We start from the raw sequence: 19,741 nt of genomic DNA, 5'->3' as shown, positions 1-19,741 counted from the left end.
GTCACGTCAGTCGTGTCCGACTCTGTGCGACCCCATAGACGGCAGCCCACCAGGCTCCTCCGTCCCTGGGATTCTCCAGGCGAGAACACTGGAGTGGGTTGCCATTTCCTTCTCCAATGCATGAAAGTGGAAAGTGAAAGGGAGGTCCCTCAGTCGTGTCCGACTCCTAGTGACCCCATGGACTGAAGCCTACCAGGCTCCTCCGTCCACGGGATTTTCCAAGAAAGAGTACTGGAGCGGGGTACCATTGCCTTCTCCACTAATGGCTCTATGAAGACCTAAAAAACCTTTTAGAACTAACACCAAAAAATGATGTCCTTTTCATCATAGGGGACTGGAATGTAAAAGTAGGAAGTCAAGAGATAACTGGAGTAACAGGCAAGTTTGGCCTTCGAGTACAAAATGAAGCAGGGCAAAGACTAACAGAATTTTGTCAAAAGAACTCAGTGGTCATAGCAAACACCCTCTTCCAGCAACACAAGAGACGACTCTACATATGGACATCACCAGATGGTCAACATAAACTCAGACTGATTATATTCTTTGCATCCAAAGATGGAGAAACTCTATACAGTCAGCAAAAACAAGACCAGGAGCTGACTGTGGCTCAGCTCCTTACTGAAAAATTCAGACTTAGATTGGAGAAAGGAGGGAAAACCACTATGCCATTCAGGTATGACCTAAATCAAATCCCTTCTGATTATACAGTGGAAGTGACTAATAGATTCAAGGGATTAGATCTGATAAACAGAGTGCCAGAAGAACTATGTACAGCAAGTAGTGATCAAAACCATCCCCAAGAAAAAGAAATGCAAAAAGACAAAATGATTGTCTGAGGTGGTCTTACAAATAGCTGAAAAAAGAAGAGAAACTAAAGGCAAAGGAGAAAAGGAAAGATATACCCATCTGAACATAGAGTTCTAAAGAATACCAAAGAGAAAAAAGAACCCCTTCCTATGTGAACAATGCAAAGAAATAGAGGAAAACAATATTATGGGAAAGACTAGAGATCTCCTCAAGAAAATTGGAGACACCGAGGGAACATTTCATGCAATGATGGGTACAATAAAGGAAAGAAACGGTAGGGACCTAACAGAAGCAGAAGATATTAAGAAGAGGTGGCAAGAATACACAGATGAACTATACAAAAAAAGATCTTAATGACCCAGATAACCATGATTGTGTTATCACTCACCAGACATCCTGGAGTGTGAGGTCAAGTGGGCCTTAGGAAGCATCACTATGAACAAAGCTAGTGGGGGTGATGGAATTCCAGATGAGCTATTTCAAACCCTAAAACATGCTGCTGTGAAAGTGCTGCACTCAATATGTCAGCAAATTTGGAAAATTCAGCAGGGACCTTGGAGTACAAAATGAAGACGGCAAAAGCTAACAGAGCCCAGTGATTTTTTGGGCTCCAAAATCACTGCAGATGGTGACTGCAGCCATGAGATTAAAAGATGCTTGCTCCTTGGAAGAAAAGCTATGACAAACCTCGACAACATATTAAAAAGCAGAGTCATTACTTTGCTCACAAAGGTTCATCTAGTCAAAGCTACGGTTTTTCCAGTAGCCATGTATGGATGTGAGAGTTGGACTAAAGAAAGGTGAGCACTGAAGAATTGATGCTTTTGAACTGTGGTGTTGGAGAAGACTCTTGAGAGTCCCTTGGACTGCAGAGAGATCAAACCAGTCAATCCTAAAGGAAATCAGTCATGAATATTCATTGGAAGGACTGACGCTTAAGCTGAGTGAAACTCCAGTACTTTGGCCACCTAATGTGAAGAAGTGACTCATTAGAAAAGATTGTGATGCTGAGAAAGATTGAAGGCAGGAGGAGAAGGGGACAACAGAGGATAAGATGGTTGAATGGCATCATCAACTCAGTGGACATGAGTTTAAGCAAGCTCCAGGAGTTGGTAATGGACAGGGAAGCCTGGCATGCTGCAGTCCATGGGGTCGCAAAGAGTCAGAAATGACTGAGCAACTAAACTGAACAGCAGTGGCCACAGGACTGGAAAAGGTCAGTTTTCATTCCAATCCCAACGAAAGGCAATGCCAAAGAATGTTCTAACTACTGCACAATTGAACTCATTTCACATGCTAACAACGTAATTCTCAAAATTCTTCAAGCTAGGCTTCAACAGTATGTGAACCGAGAACATCCAGATGTACAAGCTGAATTTAGAAAAGGCAAAGGAACCAGAGATCAAATTGCCAACATCCATTGGATCATAGAAAAAGCTACAGAATTCCAGGAAAACATATACTTCTGCTTCATTGGCTACACTAAAGCCTTTGACTGTGTGGATCACAACAAACTGTGGAAAATTTTTAAAGAGATGGGACTACCGACGAGTTTCCCTGCCTCCTGAGAAACCTGTATGCAGGTCAAGCAGCAACAGTTAGAACCGGACATGGGACAACCGACTGGTTCCAAATTGGGAAAGGAGTACGTCAAGGTTGTATATTGTCACCCTGTTTATTTAACTTATATACAGAGTACATCATGCAAAATGCTGGGCTGGATGAAGCACAAGCTGGAATCAAGATTGCTGGGAGAAATATCAATAACCTCAGATATGTAGATGATACCACCCTTAGGGCAGGAAGCAAAGAGGAACTAAAAAGCCTCTTATGAAGGTGAAAGAGGAGAGTGAAAAAGTTGGCTTAAGTGAAAAAGCTGGCTTAAAATTCAACATTCAAAAAACTATGATCATGGCATCCAGTTCCATCACGTCATGACAAATAGATGGGGAAATAATGGAAACAGTGACCGACTTTATTTTCTTGGGCTCCAAAATCACTGTGGATGGTGACTGCAGCCATGAAATTAAAAAGACGCTTGCTCCTTGGAAGAAAAGCTATGACAAACCTAGACAGCATATTAAAAAGCAGAGACATTACTTTGCTAACAAAAGTCCATATAGTCAAAGTTATGATTTTCCCAGTAGTCATGTATGGATGTGAGGGTTGGACTATAAAGAAGGCTGAGCACCGAAGAATTGATGCTTTTGAACTGTGAGGTTGGAAAAGACTCTTGAGAGTCCCTTGGACTGCAAGGAGATCCAACCAGTCAATCCTAAGGGAAATCAACCCTGAATATTCATTGGTAGGACTGATGCTGAAGCTGAAGCTCCAATACTTTGACACCTGATGCGAAGAATTGACTCATTGGAAAAGACTGAAGGCAGGGAAAGACTGAAGGCAGGAGGAGAAGGGGACAACATTGGATAAGATGGTTAGATGGCATCACCGACTCAACGGACATGAGTTTGAGCAAGCTCCAGGAGACAGTGAAGGACAGGGAAGCCTGGCGTGCTGCAGTTCATGGAGCTGCAAAGAGTCAGACATGACTGAGCGACTGAACAACAAGAACAATATTTTTGCTTACCTTGTTGTAGATTAATTGACCATAAATGTATGAGTTTATTTCTGTGCTCTGTATTCTGTTCCATTGATCTAAGTGTCTATTTTTATGGCAAGAAATCAGTGAGCATACTTCTGGCTCTGTTCTTTTACTCAAAAGATTGCTTTGGCTACTGGGGATCTTTTCTGATTTCCATCTAAGTTTTAGGATTATTTGTTTTAGCTTTGTGCAAAATGTCATGGGTATTCTAATAGCAATTGCATCAGTATGGTCATTTTAAAAAATATTTGTATTTATTTATTCTATTTTTGGCTGTGCTGGGTCTTCATTACTGCGCAGGCTTTTCTCTAGGTGCAGTGAGCTACTCTCTAGTCGTGTGAGGGCTGCTGACTGTGACGCCTTCTCTTGTTGCCGAGCAGGGGCTCTAGGGTGCACAGGCTTCAGTAGTTGCAGCATGTGGGCTCAGTAGTTGTGGCTCCCAAGCTCTAGAGTACTCAATAGTTGTGGCTCATAGGCTTACTGGCTCCACAGCATATGGGATCTTCCTGGACCAGGGATCCAACCCATGTCTCCTGCATTGTCAAGAGGATTCTTTACCACTGAGCCAGGGAAGACCAGTATGACCATTTTAACAATGTTAATACTTCCAGACCATGAAGACGGGATATCTTTCCATTTCTTTGCATCATTTTCAATTCCCTTCATCAGTATTTTATAGTTTTCAGAGTATAGGTCTTTCACCTCCTCTAAGTTTACTCCTAGATGTTTTATTCTTTTTGATGCAATTTTAAATAGGACTGTTTTCTTGCTTTCTCTTGCTGATAGTTCATTACAAATGTATATAAAAGCATCAGGTTTCTGTCTACTAATCTTGTATCCTGCAACTTTACTGAATTCACTGATTAGTTCTTAGTTTTCTGATGGAGACTTTAGGGTCTTCTATATTTAGTATCATATCATCTGTAAATAGTGAGTTTTATTTCTTCTCTTCCAATTTAGATTCAATTTATCTCTTTGTCTTGTCTGATTGCTGTGGCTAGGGCTTCTAATACTATGGTAAATATATGTAGTGAGAGTAGGCATCCTTATCTTGTTCCTGATTTAAGAGAAAACACTTTCAGCCTTTCACTATTGAGTATGGTGCTCACTGTGGGTTTGTCATATATGGCCTTTATTATGTTGAGATTTGTTCCCTCTGTATCCACTTTGATGAGAGTTTTTATTATGAATGAATGTTGAATTTTGTCAAATGCTTTTTCTGCATCTAATGAGATGAGCATGTGATTTTTATCCTTCCTTTTGTTAATGAGGTGTATTACATTGATTTGTGAATGTTGAACCATCCTTGCATCCCTAGAATAGATCCCATTTGTTCATGCTGTATGATCCTTTTCATATATTGTTGAATTCAGTCTGCTAACATTTTGTTGAGAATTTTTGTATCTATATTCATCAGAGATACTGGCATGTAATCTCTTCTATTGTAGTGTTTTTAATCTGGTTTTGGTATCAGGGTAATGATGGCCTTGTAGAATGAATTTGGGAGTGTTCCCTCCTTTTCAATTTTTTGGAATCATTTGAGAAGGATAGGATTCTTTATATGTTTAGTAGAAATCCCCTATGAAGCTCTCCAGTATTGGACTTGTGTTTTCTGGGAGTTATTTAAATTACTACTTGAATTTCCAGATGTTCAAGCTGGTTTTAGAAAAGGCAGAGGAACCAGAGATCAAACTGCCAACATCCACTGGATCATGGAAAAAGCAAGAGAGTTCCAGAAAAACATCTATTTTTGCTTTATTGACTATGCCAAAGCCTTTGACTGTGTGGATCACAATAAACTGTGGAAAATCCTGAAAGAGATGGGAATACCAGACCATCTGACCTGCCTCTTGAGAAACCTGTATGCAGGTCAGGAGGCAACAGTTAGAACTGGATATGGAACGACAGAATGGTTCCAAATAGAAAAAGAAGTATGTCAAGGCTGTATACTGTCACCCTGCTTATTTAACTTATATGCAGAGTACATCATGAGAAACGCTGGGCTGGAGGAAGCACAAGCTGGAATCAAGATTGCCAGGAGAAATATCAATAACCTCAGAGATGCAGATGACACCACCCTTATGACAGAAAGTGAAGAAGAACTAAAGAGCTTCTTGATGAAAGTGAAAGAGGAGAGTGAAAAAGTTGGCTTAAAGCTCAACATTCAGAAAACTAAGATCATGGCATCCGGTCCCATCACTTCATGGCAAATAGTTAGGGGAACAGTGGAAACAGTGGCTGACTCTATTTTTCTGGGCTCCAGAATCACTATAGATGGTGATTGCAGCCATGAAATTAAAAGATGCTTACTCCTTGGAAGGAAAGTTATGACCAACCTAGACAGCATTTTGAAAAGCAGAGACATTACTTTGTCAACAAAGGTCCATCTAGTCAAGGCTATGGTTTTTCCAGTAGTCATGTATGCATGTGAGAGTTGGACTATAAAGAGAGCTGAGCACTGAAGAATTGATGCTTTTGAACCTTGGTGTTGGAGAACTCTTGAGAGTCCCTTGGACTCCAAAGAGATCCAACCAGTCCATCCTAAAGGAGATCAGTCCTGGATGTTCATTGGTAGGACTGATGTTGAAGCTGAAACTCCAGTACTTTGGCCACCTGATGAGAAGAGCTGACTCATTGGAAAAGACCTTGATACTGGGAAAGATTGAGGGCAGGAGGAGAAGGGGATGATACAGGATGAGATGGTTGGATGGCATCACCGACTCAATGGATGTGGGTTTGGGTGAATTCCGGGAGTCGGTGATGGGCAGGGAGACCTGGCGTGCTGCGGTTCATGGGGTCGCAAAGAGTCGGACACGACTGAGTGACTGAACTGAACTGAATTCAGTTAGTACACTGTATACTCTCCTCAGCAACAGTAGCCCTTGTCCTAGTGGGGAGCTGTGCTGGTGCAAGAGAGGCCATAATGGGTTCTTGGTGTGGGCCAGGGCACACATCGTGATAGGTCAGAGTCCCAGGCAGTTTCTATCAGCTTCCTCTGCCTTGTTTTGAGAATAAGCAAGTGTGTGCCTGCTCTTCAGGGGCACAGTCTTGGTTTCTTATAACTCTATTAGTCCCATTAGTTTTCAAACCAGCTAAGAGGAATTGTCTTCCCAGTATTGGACCCCAATATGTGGTTTGAGCCATTCACTCCCTAGGAAGGGTCTCCAAGTTCATATAATCTCCTCTGCTGTGTTCTCTCTGAAGTGTGCAGGTTCTGATCAGATTGCTGCTTCTCCCTCTCTACCAAATTCATTTGGATCTTTCTTTACAGCTTTGGTTGCAGAAGAGCCTTTCTGTCTTTCTCTAGTTTGTTTTCAGTGAGAATTGCTCCACCCATAGATATATTTTTGATGTATTTATAGAGATAGGTGAGATCAACATCCTCATACTTCACCATTTTGATCTCTTCCCCCAAAAGACAATAATCTTAGAGAAGTTTTACAAATCTTAGGACTTCCCTGGTGGTACAGTGGCTAAGAATCTGCCTGCCAATGCAGGGGACACAGGTTCAATCCCTGGTCCAGGAAGATTCCACATGCCGTAGAGCAACTAAGCCTGTGCTCCACAGCTACTGAGTCCATGCTCTAGAGCCCATGAGCCATTTACTGCTGAGCCCCTGTGCCACAACTACTGAAGCCTGCTCACTCTAGGGCCCACGAGCCACAGCTACTGAAGCCCATGCTCCCTAGAGCCTGGAAGTCGCAACTACTGAGCCTGAGTGCTGCAACTACCAAAGCCCGTGCACCTAGAGCCTGTCTTCAACAACAAGAGAAACCACAACAGTGAGAAGCCCATACACTGCAACTAAAGAGTAGCCCCCACTTTCCTCAACTAGAGAAAGCCCATGAGCAGGAATGAAGATCCAGTGCAACCAAAACTATAAATAAATAAATAATTTTTAAAAGAATTTTTATAAGTCTTGAAAAAGTTATTAAGAGACTAAAAATAATCTTTTTATAAAAGAAGGAACAGTATTTTTTGTCACACAGGCCAGGATTCAAATCCTTGCTCTGTCACGTATTTGCATGATCCCCTGGAAAAGGGATAGGCTACCCACTCCAGTATTCTTGGGCTTCCCTTGTGACTCAGCTGGTAAAGAATCTGCCTGCAATGCAGGAGACCTGGGTTCAATCCCTGGGTGGGGAAGATCCCCTGGAGAAGGGAAAGGCTACCCACTCCAGTATTCTGGCCTGGAGAGTTCCATGAACTGTACAGTCCATGGGGTCACAAACAGTCAGACATGACTGAGCGACTCTCCCTTTCACTTTCAGGCAAATTGCTTAGCTTTTCTTAGCTTCAATTTCTTCAAGTTGTAAAGATAATACTATTAATTCTCTAGTTATACAGACACACTCATTCCTCCCTAACTTACCAAGAGCTTTTACAAATCATTACAAATCAACAGGAAAGTGATGAACATCCCTATAGAAAAATGGGCAAAAGATAATTTATTAAAAATTATATATAGATAATCAATAAATACAGTTAGTGGAAAAAATGTTCAATCTCACCACTAGTCAAAGACATGCCAATAAAACTTTTAATATAAATTTTAATCTATGAGAGACTGACAAGGAATAAAAACATTGATAAAATCCAGTGTTGATGAAAGTATGGGAAAATGTACTATTGGTGATAATGCAAACTGGTATAACATTTCTATCGCTTCCCTAGTGGCTCAGAGGGTAAAGCGTCTGCCTGCAGTGCAGGTAGACCTGGGTTCGATACCTGGGTCAGGAAGATCCTCTGGAGAAGGAAATGGCAACCCACTATAAAGCATTCGATAATATCCATTAAAACTGACCTAGAAAGTTCTACACTGAAAACTATAAAACATTCCTATAAGAAAAATTTATAGGCCTAAATAAATGGACCTGCCATGTTCTTAGATTGAAAGACACAATACTGTTAAGGTGTCAAACCTCTATAAATTCATCTATAGACTCAATAAAATTGTGATCATAACCCCATCACGTTTTAAAATAAAAATTGGCAAGCTGATTTTTAGATGTACACGGAAATGCAAAGGACCTACAATATCCAAAGGAATTTCAAAAAAGATTAACAAAGTTGGTAGATCTATATTCCTGACTTTAAGACTTACTACAAAGAAAGTCACAGTATTTGATAGACAAATAGGCCAATGGAACAGAATAGAGAGTTCTATACACGCAAAGTAATTTGATTTTTGACAAAGCAATATTGAATTGGGGAAAGGAAAAGTCTTTCAACAAATGGTGCTGGAAAAATTGGATATCAATACAGAGAAAATAAACCTCGACCCCAATCCTACATCATTCATAAAAACTAACTGAATGTCAATTATACCTTAATAAAGCTGAAATTTTTAGAAAACCAATTGAAGATAGATTGTGGAACCAGTCACAAAATATAATTTTTAAAACTATAAAGTTTCTAGAAGAAAACTCAGGAAAGGATCTTTGAGACGAGGATAGACAAAGCTTTCTTAGAAAGAACACAGAAAGCAATATTCATAGAAAAATTATAAATTAGATTTCACCAAATTAAAAAAAAAAAGAAACCTGTTCATCAAAAATCACCACTAAGAAAATGAATAGGCAAGTGACAGACTAGGAGAAAATATTTGTAAAACATATACTTGACAAAGAACTTGTAACCAGAGTATAATGAACTCCTATCTTAGAAGACTATGTCAAAAGATATAGAATGTGTTGAAAGTCACAATCTAGGAGGAAGATAAATGCCATCATTGTTTACTGGATGGTCTGTGGTCACAGCAACCAGACCTGTATGTAGAACAAGAGGAGGTGCCTTCTCCACAGTCTTAACAGGAGCTAAAGGAACCACTTCCACAGGCTTGGCATGAGTATGCTCGTTTTCCTACCGCCCTGCCAGCAATAGCTATAAAAACTTCATTTGTATGCATAGGTACATGGAGTATATGGGAAATCTCTGCCCCTTCCCCTCAATTTTGTTGTGAACCTAAAAATTCCCCCCCCCAAAAAGTCTTTATTAAAAAATACAGAAAAAAAGAACTCATACTTGGTCGCCAAGTCTTGCCCAACACTTTGCAACCCCATGGACTGTAGCCCATCAGGCTCCTCTGTCCATGGGATTCTTCAGGCAAGAATACTGGAGTGGGTTGCCCAATTCAATAATTTAAAAAGGCAAACAATCCAGTTTGGAAAAAGGAGAAAATATTTGAATAGACACTTCACAAAGAAAAATGTATAAATAGGAAATAAGCGTGTGAAAAAGTGCTTGACATCACTAGTCATCAGAGAAATGCATATTAAAACTACAATGGATGCTACTACACAGTAAAATACCTAAAATTTAAAAGACCAACCATATCAAATGTTGGAGAAGATATAGAACAAGTGGAATTCTTATACATTATCAATATGAATTAAAATGGTACAACTATTTACAAGAACTGTTTTGAAGTGTCTTATAAATTTAAATATATATCTACCCTACAGTTTAGAAATGCCACTTCTATCTAGATACTTACCAAAAAAAAAACCCTACAAAAGACAAAGCAACAAAAGTATATGTTTATGAAAAGATTTTAGTCATAATAGCTAAAAAAAAAACATAAACAATCCAAATGTTCATCAATAATAGAAAGGACAGACTGGTATATTCACACAATGCGATATCACTCAATAATGAAAGGGAGAAAACTTGATATGCACAATTAACATGGGAAAATCTCAGAAACATTATGCTGAGCAAAAGAAGCATTACACATAAACTGGTCCTTAAAAGCTATAGATTTTGAAGCAAATGTTGGTTAATAAATGCATTAACAAGTAAAACATTTTACTAAGGACAGAACCAGACAATTACACAAAGATTCATGGGTAAGAATGTTCATCACAGGTGCTTATAATAGCAAGAAAACCTGAAAATAACCTAAAAGTCCATTAAGAGAAAATTAAATAAAATTATATTACATCCACAAATTATAATACTACACAGCCATTTAAAATTATGGTATAATGTATATTCATTGACACAGAAAAAAGTTCAGAACATGCTACTGAGTGCAAACAAAATGGATTACAAACAACTCTCCTTGGAAAGGATATAAAATGATTGATAATACCCAATATTGACAAGTACGTGGGAAAAACACACCTTCATATTCTCTTGGTAAAGCATGTAAAATGGTAGACTCTATAACTGTAATTAAAATTCTAAGTGTGCATACCTTTTCACATAGCAATACATTTCTAAAACTTCATGCTATATACTCACATAGGCACATAAATACATGTACAAAGAATGTTTGTAATAGTCATACATTATAACAACCCAATGGAGAAGGCAATGGCACCCCACTCCAGTACTCTTGCCTGGAAAACCCCATGGACAGAGGAGCCTGGTAGGCTACAGTCCATGGGGTCGCTAAGAGTCAAGACACGACTGAGCAACTTCACTTTCTCTTTTCACTTTCATGCATTGGAGAAGGAAATGGCAACCCACTCCAGTGTTCTTGCCTGGAGAATCCCAGGGACGGGAGAGCCTAACGGGCTGCCATCTATGGGGTCACACAAGTCGGACACGACTGAAGTGACTTAGCACTTAGCATACCATAACAACCCAAATGTCTATCAGTAGATTTGGCTAAATAAAATGATAGTCCATATACACAATGGGACACTATACAGCTATTAAAATTAATTAGTTGGGATTGAAGTCAGAAAGTATAATGGTGGTTACCACAGGCTGGGGGTGGAGGGAAAAGAAAAAATAATTTTTTTGTATCAAAGGGTACAAACTTTCAGTTATAAGATAAATAAGTTCTGAAAACATAATATACGCATGGTGACTATAGTTAATAACAATGTATTATATAGCTAATAGAGTAGATCTCTAGTGTTCACACTACACACACCAAAAAATGGTAACTATGGGAGTTATGTTAATTTGTTTGGTTGTGGTAATCATATCACAATGTGTACATATATCAAAGCATCACATTTTACACCTTAAATATATACAATCTTTAAATATATATACATATATATAATTCTTATTTATCTAAATAAATAAAAATATTTTAAATGAATGAGCTAAGACTCCAAATAGGCAAAATAATCTTGAGAAAGAAGAACACGGTATCACACTCCCCAATTACAAACTATACTACAAAGCTACAGTCATCAAAACAGTGTTACTGGCATTAAAAACACATATATAGATCAATGGAACAGAGTGCAGAGCTCCAAAATAAACCCATGCTCTTACACTCAATTGACCATATGACCAATCTATGACAAAGGAGACAAGAATACACAATGGAGAAAGGGCAGTCTCTTCTGTAAATAGTGCTGGGGAAGCTGGACAGCTACATGTAAAAGAATAAAATTAGAACATTCTCGGACTTCCCTGGTGGTACAGTGGATAGGAATCCACATGCCAATGCAGGGGAAATGGGTTTTCTCCCTGGTCTGGGAAGATTCCACATGCCACAGAGCAACTAAGCTACTGTGGGCCATAACTACTGAAGCCTGCATGCTCTAGGACCTGCAAGGTGCAACTACTGAGCCTATCTGCTGCAACTACTGAAGCCTGTGTGCCTGGAGCCTGTGCTGAGCAACAGAGAAGCCGCTGCAATAAGAAGCCTGCACACCGCAATGAAGAGTAGGCCCACTCACCACAACTAGAGAAAGCCCATGTGCAGCAATGAAGACTCAGTGCAAGCAAAAAAAAAAAAAAAAAGGAACATCCTCCAACACCATATACAAAAATAAACTTAAAGTGGACTAAAGCCCTAAATTTAAAATTGGATACTATAAAAACTCCTAGAGGAAAACTATGTTCCTTCACATGGATCTTGGTGATGGTTGTTTGGATTTGACATCAAAACCAAAGGCAATAAAAGCAAAAATAAACATGTGGGACTACATCAAACTAAAAAGCTTCTGCACAGCAAAGGAAACCATCAATAAAATTAAGACAACCTAATAAATAGGAGAACATATGGGAAACTCATGTATCTGCTAAGAGGTTAATGTTCAAAATACATAAAAAATTCATACACTCAATAGGTACACTCAATTGTGTGTACACTCAGTCATGTCCAGCTTTTTGCAACCCCATGAACTGTAGCCCATCAGGATCCTCTGTCCATGGGCTTTCCCAGGTAAGAATACTGGAGTGGGTTGCTATTTCTTTCTCCAGGGGATCTTCCCAACCCAGGGACTGAACCTGCATCTATTGCATCTCCTGCATTGGCAGGCAGATTCTTTACCAACAGTGCCACCTGGGAAGCCCACACTCAATAGTAACAAACAAACAAAAATCTGATTTAAAAATGAGCAGAAGATCTGAATAGACATTTTTCCAAAGAAGACATTCAAATGGCCAACAGGTACATGAAAAATAAAACATCAATAATCATCAGGGAAATGCAAATCAAAACCACACAGTATCACCACACACCTGTTAGAATGCATGCTAAGTCACTTCAGGCATGTCCGAAACTTTGCAACCCCATGGACTGTAGCCCGCCAGGTTCCTCTGTCCATGGAATTCTCCAGGGTGAGAATATTAGAGTGGGTTACCATTTCCTCCTCCAGGGGATCTTCCCAACTAAGGAATGGAGCCAGGTGTTTTATGGCTCCTGCATTGGCAGGCAGGTTCTTTAGCACTAGCACTACCTGGGAAGCCCCCTGTTAGAATGGCTATTATCAAAAAGACAAGAAAAAACAAATGTTGGTAAGGATGTGGAGAACAGGGAACCCTTGTGTGCATCACTGATGGGAATGTAAATTGGTACAGCCAGTAGGGAAAATAGTTTGTGGAGATTCCTCAAAAAATTAAAAATGGAACTACCATATGATCCAGCAATTCCACTTTTTGTATTTATCTGAAGATAATTAAACCACTAACTCAAAAAGGTACATGCACCCCCATATTCAGTGGAGCATTATTTACAATAGTCAAGATTTGGAAACAACCTAAATGTCCATGAATGATGTGGAACAAGCCTGTCTGTATATCTGATGGTTCTCTCTCTCACTTTGTTTTTCCTTACCAGTATCCTACCTCACGTTTACCCCTGTGATGGCTATATTGCTAGCAAGCATACCTGTGGTTGTAAAAATAGTAGAGCAAAAGAGAAAAAAACTTGGTTATTGATATAAAAGATTTGTGTATGTCTTTTAAACATAATTTCCACCTTACATGGAATAATCAGGAAAAGTGTAAAAACTCAAAAGTTAAATAAAAAAATTTATCAGTTAAAAAAATAAATGTTCATCAATGGATAAAGATGATGTGGTAAATATATACAATAGAATATTATTCAGCCACAAAAAATTAAATTTTGCCATCTGTGACAACATGGATGGACCCTGAAGGCATTATGCTAAGGGAAATAAGTCTGAAAAAAAAAATACCATATGATCTCACTTGTATGTAGAATCTAAAAACAAACAAACAAAAAAACAAGACAAATCAAGCTCATAGATATGAGAGAACAAATTAGTGGTTGCCAGAGGCGGGAGGCAATATGGGAGAGGGGATCATGGGGATGTAATATAAAGCATGGTAACTGTAATTAATAATACTGTATTACAGTATTATTTACTGTATTACTTATGTATTATTTATGTATTACTGTATTACATATTTGAAAATTGCTGAGAGTAAATTTTTAATATAATCAGCAAAGACACACTGTATCACACAAGGAACTATACTCAATACTCTACAATAACCTTTATGGGAAAGGAATCTGAAAAAGAATAAATGAATATATATAACTAAACCACTTTGCTGTACACAAGAAACTAACACAATATTATAAATCAACTATACTCCAATAAAAACTACTTTTAAAAAAAGGAAAGTAAATCTTAAATAAGTTCTCAACACAAGAAAAAGAAGTTCATAACTATCTATAGTGATGGATGTTAACTAGACTTATTTTGGTGATCATTTCACAATATGAAATTCAATAACTGATATTGAATCATTATGTTGTAAACCTGAAACTATATGTCCATTTACACCTCAATAGAAAATTGTTTGGATTTTTAAAAATGAATGCATTGATGCTGTATGTATAAAATGACCAAAATGTCCAAAATAGATTATGCAGAAAGGAAGTACAGAATGGCATATAAAATATAATATGTTCCCATTATTATAAAAATATAAAAGTATGTGTATAGATGAAACTCTGGAAGACCTACACTAAATTCTTAACAGAGGTTATCTCAGAGTAATAGAACTACCAGATAGAACTCTCTAGACTGTAGGTTTAGTTATTAAGCCATTCTTTTATAATACATATTATTTTTAAAATAATAAGAACACCTTTTGAAAAATAAAGTGAAGGGTGGACTTTCCTGGTGGCTCAGTGGATGGGAATCCTCCTGCTAATACAGGGAATACAGGTTTGATCCCTGGTCTGGGAAGATTCCACATGTTGCACAGCAACTAAGTCTGTGTGCTGCAACTAATGAGCTCATGCACCTAGAGCCCATGCTCCACAAAAAGAGGAGCCACCACAATGAAAAGCCAGTATATCTCAATGAAGAATAGCCCCTGCTTGCCACAACTAGAGAAAGCCCAAGCACAGCAAGAAATCCAGTGTGACCAAAAATTAATTAATTCAAAAAAAGAAAGTGAAGGGGTTATGGATTTGAAGGGAAATGACAAAAGGATTAAGGTAGTGAGAAACCAAAGTAGAGGACAAAGACTGCAATAATGGAATTTTACATTTTCAGTAGAGTAATTCTGGGAAATGGCCAAATCCAGGAGCAGGCAGAGAGATTTTTGTTGCAGAAGTAGAGTGGAGAACACTAGCAGTGGCCAGAGAACTGTGAAGCTGGGGTGCTGCTTGGCTAGTCAAATCACAGAGCTGTCTGATCAGGTGAAGAGCTGGAGTTTGGGTAGAGGGGAGAATAAAAGCTAGATGCCTGAAAAATTGGGACTTGTCTGACCAGGGATCGAAATCTGGCCCCCTTGCATTGAGAGTGTGGAGTCCTAGCCACTGGACCACCAGGGAAGTCCCAATTCCTTCTTGATGTAGTAATTTATTAACTTCTTTTATATTTCCTTATATTTTTTTTGAGAACTCAGGCATCTGGCTCTTATTCTCCCCTCTACCCAAACTCTACACTCCAAAACTAGGGGGCCCAGATTCGATCCCTGTTGGGGGAACTAGATCCCATATGCTGCAACTAAAATCCTGCATTCCACAACTAAGATTGAAGATCCCACATGCTGCAATAAGACTTGGCACAGCTAAAGAAATAAATAAATAAATACTTTTTAAAAAAGAAGAAGGAATAAAAAGGGAATTCCTCAGCAATCCAGAGGTTGGGACTCCACACTCTCACTGCCAGGGGCCCAGGATTTGATCCCTGGTCAGGAAATGAAGATCCCACAAGCTGTGGGAGGCAACCAGAAAAAAAAAAAAAAGAATAAAAAGTAATAATACCAGAAAAGTGAAAGTGAAGTCGCTCAGTCGTGTCCGACTCTTAGCGACCCCATGGACTATAGCCTACCAGGCTCCTCCATCCATGGGATTTTCCAGGCAAGAGTACTGGAGTGGGGTGCCATTGCCTTCTCTGTGAGACATGAACATTGAATATTACCAGAAGGCATGAGCCTTTTAATCTGAGTGTTGAAAGCAATGGTCTGAAAATAGTGAAGAATAAGAATGATGATAATTTCTACTGTGAAACAAATAAAAAAGACTAATGACTGAAAAAGACAAATAACTCTCCAGCATTGGTGACATATGACATATCATGTATGGCTGGTAAGAATGTACATTAGAACAAACTTTCTGGAGTAGTGTGGGTAGTGTTGAGTTGCTATTGTTCAGTTACTCAGTCCTGTCTGACTCTTTGCAGCCCCAGAACTGCAGCACGCCAGCCTTATCTGTCCTTCACCACCTCCCAGAGCTTGCTCAAACTCATGTCCATTGAGTTGGTGATGCCATCCAATCATCTTGTCCTCTGTTGCCCCTTCTCCTCCTGCCTTCAATCTTTCCCAGTATCAAGGTCTTTTCTAATGAGTTGGTGCTTCGCATCAGGAGGCCAAAAGATTGGAGCTTCAGCTTCACAGCATCAGTCCTTCCAATGAATATTTGAGGTTGATTCCTTTAGGATTGACTGGAGCTTCAGCTTCACAGCATCAGTCCTTCCAATGAATATTTAAGGTTGATTCCTTTAGGATTGACTGGTTTGATCTCCTTGCTGTCCAAGGGACTCTCAAGAGTTTTCAGCACCACAGTTTGAAGGCTTCAATTCTTTGGCACTCATCCCTTTTTATTGTCCAGGTCTCACATCCATACATGACTACTGGAAAAACCATAGCTTTGACTATACAACCTTTGTAGGCAAAGTGATGTCTCTGCTTTTTAATACACTGTCTAGGTTTGTCATAGCGTTTCTTCCAAGGAGCAAACATCTTTTAATTTCATGGCTGCAGTTGCCGTCTGCAGTGATTTTGGAGCCCAAGAAAATAAAGTCTCTTACCGTTTCCATTGTTTCCCCATCTACTTGCCATGAAGTGATGGGACCAGATGCCATGATCTTAGTTTTTTTGAATGTTGAGATTTAAGCCAGCTTTTTCACTCTCCTCTTTCATCTTCATCAAGAGGCTCTTTAGTTCCTCTCACTTTCTGCCATAAGGGTGGTGTCAACTGAGTATCTGAGGTTATTGATGTTTCTCCCAGCAATCTTGATTCCAGCTTGTGCTTCATCCAGCCTGGCATTTCGCATGATGTACTCTGCATATAAGTTAAATAAGCAGGGTGACAATATACAGCCTCGATGTACTGCTTTCCCAATTTGGAACCAGTCCTTGTTCCTTGTCTGGTTCTAACTATTGCTTCTTGACATGCATGCAGATTTCTCAGGAGGCAGGTAAGGGGGTCTGGTTTTACCATTCTCTTGAGTCTCCTTCATTGGCAGATGTGTTCTTTACCACTAGCGTCACCTGGGAAGCCTTGCTAGCATGTGAAATGAGTGCAGTTGTATGGTAGTTTGAACATTCTTTGGAATTGCCCTTCTTCTGGGACTGGAATGAAAACTGACCTTTTCTAGTGACCCCATAAGAGACTGAGCCAGACTTGCCTGTTTGTGTTTAGGAGTCTCCAGCGGAGACAAATAGTCCACAGTTTGTTATGATCCACACAAAGGCTTTAGCGTAGTCAATGAAGCAGAAGTAGATAGATGTTTTTCTGGAATTCTCTTGCTTTTTCTATGATCCAATGGATGTTGGAGATTTGATCTCTGGTTCCTCTGCCTTTTCTAAATCCAGCTTGAACATCTGGGAGTTCTCGGTTCATGTACTGTTGAAGCCTAGCTTGGAGAATTTTGAGCATTACTTTGCTAGCATGTGAAATGAGTGAGTGTGAAACTTGCAATTGATATACTGAACTTCATCAAAATTATGAACTTCTGCTCTTCAAAAGATACTGGTAAGAGAAAGAAATGACAAGCTACAGACTGAGAGGAAATGTCTGCATATCTGATAAAGGACTTGTACTCAAAATATAAGAACCCTCAAAACTCAATAATGAGAAAACAAATAATCCAATTTTTTAATGGGCAAAAGATTCGAACAGACATTATACCAAAGATACTCAATACATTAAGTCAAATACAAATTAAATACAAATTAAAACCACAATGAAAAACTTAATAGAATTTTTAAAAAACTGACACTACCAAGTGCTGAGGAACTAGAACTAACTGGAACTCTCATACATTACTGAAAGGAATACAAAATTGTATAACCAATTTGGAAAACATTTTGGCAGTTTCTTATAAAGTTAAACATACATTGACTACACAACCTAGCAGTCCCATTCCTATGCATTCACCCAAGCAAAATGAAAATCTGTGTTCACCCAAAAACCTGATGCTAATGTTAACAGTGACTGCATTTTTAATCATAAAACACCAGAAACAACCCAAATGTCCCTCAACTGGGGAATGGAAAAACAAACTGTGGCGCATCCATACACTGAAATCTATTTAGCAAACTAAGAAGGAACAAAGTACTGGTACAAGCAACAACATGGAAACATTTTAAAGGTTGACATGGATTGGAAAAAGCCAATTTCAAAAGGCTACATACTGTATAATTTCATATATATATATATAATTTTTTTAGCCATCCTGTATGGCATACAGGATTTTAGTTCCCCCCAACCCGTGCCCCCTGCATTGGAAGAACAGAGTCTTAACCACTGGACTACCAGGGAAGTCCCTGTATGATTTAATTTATATGACAGTTTTGAAAACACAAAACTACAATGACAGAAAATAGGTAGTGAGTACTAGGAAGTAGGGAGGAGTTGACCATAATGGAGAACTGGGGAATTTTTTGAAGTGATGGGTCTATTCTGTATCTTGATTATCATGGTTGTTACACAACTATAATGCATTTGTCAAAACATGTAGAAATGTACACTAAAAGGAATGAATTTTACTATACATAATTATACCTTAATTAAAAAATGAAAACATAATCCGAGCACACACATGCATACACACACATTCACACTTAGAAATATATGAGAACAAAGGAATAAGGAGATTTGGGGGGTGATGGACATGTTCATTGTGGTGATAGTTTAATGGGCATGTACATATGTCAAAACTCACCAAACTACATTCTTTATGTACAGTTTACTGTACATTGATCATACCTCAATGAACCTTTTATAAAAAGGAGGAATAAACATGAGGGGACTTCCTTGGTGGTCCAGTGGCTGGGACTCTATGCTCCCAATGAAGGGGGTTTGGGTTCAATCCCTGGTCAGGGAACTTGATCCTGCATGCCCCAGCTAAAGATCCCGCATGCTGCAATGAAACTGAGGGTCCCGTGTGCCACAGCTAAGCCTCAGCACAGCCAAATTAATTAATTAATTTAAAAAAAAAGACTTGAGAAGAAAATATAAGTGAGTATATTTAAAACCTTGGAGTAGGGACAGCCTTCTTACACAGATGAAAAATAAAAAGCCATAACGGAAAAGAATGATGCATTTGACTACATCAAAATTTAAAGTTTCTATTCTAAAGAGATAAAAAATAAATACAAAAGAATGGGGAAGTGTTTGTAACATACATAGAAGACAGATAATTAATATCTAAAAAATAGAGAACTACAAATCAATGAGAAAAAACAACCCAATAGAAACATGAGCAAAAGATATAATAAGCAAATAAGAAGAGAGGAAATGCAAATAATAAATATATGAAAGGAATATATATAACTAGGCTAATAAGCAGAGAACTACAAATCAAAACATCACCTTTTGCCTTACAGATTTAAAAAAATTATTTTAATTTTTTGCTTGTGCTGGGC

At 38.7% G+C, this 19,741-nt stretch overlaps 1 protein-coding gene across 2 annotated transcripts in view; it reads right to left on the bottom strand.

Annotated features, from left to right (window-relative positions):
• Nucleotides 1-19,741, bottom strand: part of SNX12 (sorting nexin 12) — a 63,064-nt gene that overhangs the window by 19,871 nt on the left and 23,452 nt on the right. The window lies entirely within an intron of this gene.

Source organism: Bos taurus, chromosome X (genome assembly GCF_002263795.3).
Source record: "Bos taurus isolate L1 Dominette 01449 registration number 42190680 breed Hereford chromosome X, ARS-UCD2.0, whole genome shotgun sequence".
In the NCBI taxonomy this organism is placed as follows: Eukaryota; Metazoa; Chordata; class Mammalia; order Artiodactyla; family Bovidae; genus Bos; species Bos taurus.
Note: the sequence above shows the minus strand (reverse complement) of the source record. Positions and strands in the feature narration are given on the sequence as shown.